Here is a 6000-nt window from a genome sequence, read left to right on the forward strand (position 1 = left end):
AAGCTGGAGAGTTTGGAGGAGAAAAATGGGGTTCAAGGGGGATGAGGGAACAAAAGTTGGCATAGAGGGGAGAAATGGCAAGAGTTGGGATGGAGAAGAGAGACTGAGGTTGAAAGGAGCAGGGAGAGAAGGCCAGGATGGCTTGGGTGAGAGATGGGGATTGACAGGGGTGGGGGAGTTTGGGTGGAGAATGGGCAGAGGTGGGGAGGAGTGGACGTTGTGTTATACTGCACAGGAACATACCCTTCAGCCCAACTTGTCTGTACTGACTCAATGTAGATTTGAGCTAGTCAGTCACATTTGCCCATGTTTGGCCTGTATCCCCCTAAGACTTTCCATGTACCTGTCCAAATATCTTTTAAACATTGTACCCATCTGTACCTAGCAACTTGTTCCATGTACCCAGCATTATGTATGTATCAAAATCAGGTTTAATATCTCTAGCATATACTGCAAATTTTGTTGTTACAAAATGGAAAAAGTTGCCTTTTGGGTCCTTTTTAAACCTTTCCCTGGTTATCTTAAATCTATGTCTTCTAATTTTGGACTGATCTACCCTGGGTAAAAAGATAGTGACTAGCAAAGATGATCTTATCTGCTCCCTCAAGGTTTTATATAATTCTGTAAGGTCATCTGTCAATATCCTATATTCCAAGGAAACTGTCTCAGTTAATTCAGCCTTTCCTTATAACTCAAGTCATCCAGTCATGGTAACAATGTTGTGAATCTTTCTTGCATTGTTTTCTACTCATAACATCATTCCTATAGGTGGGCAACCAGAACTGCACAGAATAATTAGCAAGAAAACAGGCCCTTTGGCCCAACTCATGATGACCATCTAAGATAATGTCATTTGTCTGTACCTCTCTAAGACTTTCTTATCCATGTACTTGTTTTAATGCCTTTTAAATGTTGTTACTGTACCTGCTTCAACCACTTCTGGTGACTTGTCCCAAATGCACACTACCATTTATGTGAAGAAGTTGGTCTTTTCCCTCTCATCTTAAATCTATACTTTTCCTTTCTCTAGGGACAAAATAGACTGTGCATTTATGCTATCTAAGCCCATCATGATTTTATAAGCATCAATAAAGTCACCCTCAGTTTCCTACACTCAAAGGAATAAAGTCCAGGGTTGCCCAATCTCCCCCTACAACTCAGACCTTTGAATCCTGACAACATTCCCATAAATCATCTTTGCCGTCCTTCCAGCTCAATGATGGCTTTCCTCTAACAGGGTATAGGAAACAATATAGGATACAACAATATCTTGCACAGCTGCAACATAACGTACCAACTCCTGTAGTGAGTGCCTTGACTAATGAAGACCAGCATGCTAAATGTCTTCTTCACTGCCTTTTCTGTGACACCAGTTTCAGGGAGATTGATGTCACAGACAGAAAGGGTAGTGAAGTACTTGGTCCCTCTGTTCTATAATACTGTCCAAAACCATCATTATGAAAGAATGATTTCCTGATTTAATTTCCCAAAATGTAATGGTTTCCACTTTACTGAAATGAATGTCATTTATCATTTTTTGGCCCACTTGCCCAGCTGATCAAGATAGTGCTAATTTTTGAACTTCACTGTTTATGACCTATTTTAGTGTCATCTGCAAGCTTACCATGCATTGCACTTTCTCATCCTAATCACTTATATAAATAATGTACAACAATGCAGGACGCCACTAGTCACAGACCTCCAATCAGAAAATACTGTGTTTCACCATCGCCCACTGTTTCCTACCATTTAACTAGCTGTCTCTGGATCTGCTGTGATCTAAGCTACCCGATCATCCTTTGTGGGGCCTTGTCAAAGATATGGCTAAAGTCCAAATAAACAACATCCAACTCCTAGCCCTCATCAGTCTTTTTGATTAAATGTTAAAAAATATATTTGTGAGACAAGATTGTGATTTCAGCAGTGACTTGTACAGCAATAATACAATGTCTTCTGCACTCATTACCCTGCCTGATTAAGGCAAGTGTGCCAAGTGCCACCTTCCTATGTCACTACTTTAAGGGAACAATGTACTTTTACTCTTGGTTCTTTCTGTTCTACAACACTCAAGGCCCTAGAATTTACTGTGCATGTATAGCCTTAGATCTTTGTAAGCTTCAATAAGAGTATTCAATAATCTTCTTCACTATCCACTATACCACCAGTTCTGGTGTCATCCACTGATAGGGTGAAAGGTGTAGATGAGAGTTGAAGGACAGAGGACACAAGTTGGGGTGGAGAAAAGGGGATTGGAGAGGCTGAGTGCAGTGATGAGGAAGGCAGGGATAAAGTTAGAGTGATGGAAAGGAGGAGTCAAGAGTCAGGAATGGAGGGGAGCTTATGGGGCAAAGGAGGTCAAGTATGGAGGGCAGCTAAGCAAGGGTTGGGGAGCTGGGGGTATTGGGGCCATATGGTGTTGGGAGATAGAGTGGAGCAAGTGGGAAACAGGAGTGCTTGGAGGCAGAGAGGGTCAGGGTTGAGAGCAAATTGGAGGCAGAGAGTAAAGGATGAAGGGAGGTTTGAGGGATGGAGGGCAGTGTGCGGGCAGAGAGAGGCATGAGGGGATGGAGTAGAGAGAATAGGAAGGAGAGTTAGCGATAGGAGAGAAGGATTTGAGGGGGTTGAGAGACATTGATGGAAAGGAACACATTAATGTAGAAGCATTTCTGACTCTCAGCTCCAACTATCTTGGTTCAATCCTAACTTCTGGTGTTGTCTATGAAGTTTGCACGTACTCCATGTGCCCTGTCATGAGTTCAAGTTCTGTTACGACTTCAGGTTCAAATTTATTGTCCGAGAGTATTATTGTCATGGAAATTATCTTTTTGCAGCAGCATATTACAACCATGAGAAACATAAATTACATAAACTTAATACAAATCATACATAACTTAGACAACAAAATAAATGACAATAAACATAACATTAGTACAAGTAAGGGAAATAAAATTCAAGGTAGAATTGTGATTTTTTTTTTGATTGGTTCAAGAAGCTATTGACAGTAGGGAAGAAGTTGTTGAACCTTGAGGTGGGACTTAAGGATTCTATGGCAACAAGAAGAGAACACAATCCAGATGGCTCATAACTTTAATGATGAAAGTCACCTTATTAGGACATTGGCATTTGTAGATGTCCTCAGTAGCGAGCAGAAATGCACCTGTGATGGAATTGGCTGGCTCCACCATTTTCTGTAGCCTCTTGGGTTTACGTGCCTTGGAATATCCTTACCAGGCCATGATGCAAGCAGTCACAATACTTCCCACTGTACATCTGTAGAAGTTTGAGTACCAAAAAATTGATGCAAACACAAAAGAAGGCATACCAGGAATTCTCCTTAGTTAGGAGTTTTTAGAGATTTGGTTGGTACATCACCAGAGACTTACAAATTTCTGTAGATGGATGGTAGATAGAATTCTGACTGGTTGTATCACAGCCTGGTTTAAAGCCACCAATATACAGGATCGCAAGAAGCTGCAGAAGGTTCTCAACTTAGCCAGCTCCATCATAGACACAGCACTCCCCACCATCAAGGAGACCTTCAAGTGGTATCCATCATCTGGGACATGCCTTCTTGTTACTACCATCAGGGAGGAAATAGAGGAGACTGAAGAACCAAACTCAATGATTCAGGAACAGCTTCTTCCCCTCCTCCATTAAAATTCTGAACAATCCATGAATACTGTGTGTTTTTGAGGGTAAATATAAATAATTTTTAAAATATTTATTGATTTTTGTGATTTATAAAACACTTGTGTTTTTGCACTATACTGCTGCCACAAAATCACAAATTTCATGTCGTGTCAGTGAATCAGAATAATAATTCTGATTCTGAGTCCTTAATAACATGTCAAATCTCTTCAAACTTCAAAGAAAGCAGAGATGCTTTCTGCACATACTTCCTGGTTGCATCCATCTGTTGGGCTCAAGATAGGTCCTCCAAGATATTAACACCTTGCTACATGAAGTTGCTTGTCCTATACAATGCTGATCCTTCACTTAGGACTGGTGTTAAATCTCCTGACTTCCCCTTCATAAAGTCTACAATCAGTTCCTTGTTCATGCTGACATTGAGAGAGCAGTGGTTGTTATGACACAACTCAACCAAATGACCTATCTTGAAATTCAAAGTAAATTTATTTTCAGAGTATGTCAAAGTCACCAAATACTACCCTGAGATTTATTTTCTTTCAGGCATTCAGAATAGAACAAAGAAATATAATAGAATGAGTGAAAAACTACACACAAAGACAGAAAAACAACCAATGTCCAAAAGAAGGCAAATTGCAAATACAAATAATAATAAATAATACTGAAGACATGAGTTGTAGAATCCTTAAAAGTAAATCTTTTGGTTTTGTTCAGTGATCGAGTTCAGTGTTGTGAGTGAACTTGGCCATGCTGGTTTAGCAGTGTGATGGTTGAAGGGTAATAACTGTTCCTGAACCTGGTGGTGTGGGACCCAAAGCTCCTGTAGGTAGCAGTGAGAAGAGGGCATCTCACTCCTGTATGACTCTTTGTCACCATCAGTCATACTGCCAATAACATTAATGCTATTGGTGAATTTGTAGAATGGATTGCAACTATGCTTGGCTATAGTAATGGGTATAGAGAGTAGAGCAGGGGCTAGGCAGGATTGACCTTGAAGTTTCCACCAGGTGCTCTGGTTCCTCCCACATTCTGTTTGGTAGGTTAATTGGTTACCTCAAACTACTAGGTGTTCTGATAAGAGAAACAGGTTGGGGATGATGGGTAAATGAAAGAGAATAGGTTACTGTTAACTTGTGAAGGAATGAGTTGAGATTGTTTTGAAAGGCAATATACAGTATGTCATTTAACCCATTAAATATGTCATAAGAGAATCCAAACAATTGATACAAAAATTAGATAGCTTGGAATGCAAGGGAGCAGGAGAAGAGGGTTAAGAGCGGAAGAGGTAGTACTAGACACTAGCTGGAGTTGGGGAGGGAGAAAGCTAAGGTGCAGAATGAGAAGGAGAAAGTTTCAGCAGAAGAAAAAAGTGGGAGAAGTTTGGGAGGGGAGGTTAAAAGGCACATTTCGAAGCTGAAAAGTGAAGGAGAGAAGGTGGTGAGGTAGAAGGAAGATACAGTTTGAAGAAGTAAGGGAATGAGAGGGGAAGAATGGGGGAAAATGAGGCACAGAGGTGTGGAGAGGAAGAGAAATAGGGCATGGAAGGAATGGCAAGGCAGGCACAGGAAGAGAGGGGCAAACATGGAAATGAAGGATGGAGAAGCAAACATGAAGTGACAATTGTATATAAGAGATGCCATAAATAAGAAGATGGAGAAGTTTATGAGGATGGGCAATGAATCAGAAGGGGAGTGGTATGGGAGGAGAGATGTAATATTTCTTGCAAGGGCAGCATTCAGTGTCCATAATTGCTTCTTGTACTGAGTTATTTGCATTTAAGACTGAGTCTCATTGGCTGAATTTTGGTTATGTATGCGTGTCTACTACTTAATGGCACATTTCCTTCTTTGAAAGACATTAATAAACCAGATTAGATTGCTGCAACAATCTGTAGGTTCCTAGTCAACATTGTTGATACCATCTTTACACAACAAATGCATTTATTTAGTTAGTTAATTAATTACTTAAATTTAAATTACCCAGCCACGAGTGAAATTCAGGCACTTAATCCAGTAGACAGGTACCAGTCCAAAAACTTGATCACCCTTTTACTATACCACGGGTGGTAATCAGAGAGGATTAATAAGGATCAAGAGGATGGATGAAAACCGGGAAGGTCTAGTTTTGAGAGAGGATTGTTGGGGGTTGTGAAAGTGTTCAAGAACCTATAGAAACATTTCAAAATTGTTTTTTATTTATTATGATACAGTGCAGAATGGCCCCCTCCAGCCTTTGAGCCATGCCACCAGCAATCCCGCAATTTAATTCTAGCTTAATCACAGGACAATTTACGATGACCTATTAACCTACCAACTGGTACATCTTTGGACTGTGAGAGGAAACCTACGCAGT

The sequence above is a fragment of the Hypanus sabinus genome, chromosome 18, assembly GCF_030144855.1.
Source record: "Hypanus sabinus isolate sHypSab1 chromosome 18, sHypSab1.hap1, whole genome shotgun sequence".
NCBI classification, from domain to species: domain Eukaryota; kingdom Metazoa; phylum Chordata; class Chondrichthyes; order Myliobatiformes; family Dasyatidae; genus Hypanus; species Hypanus sabinus.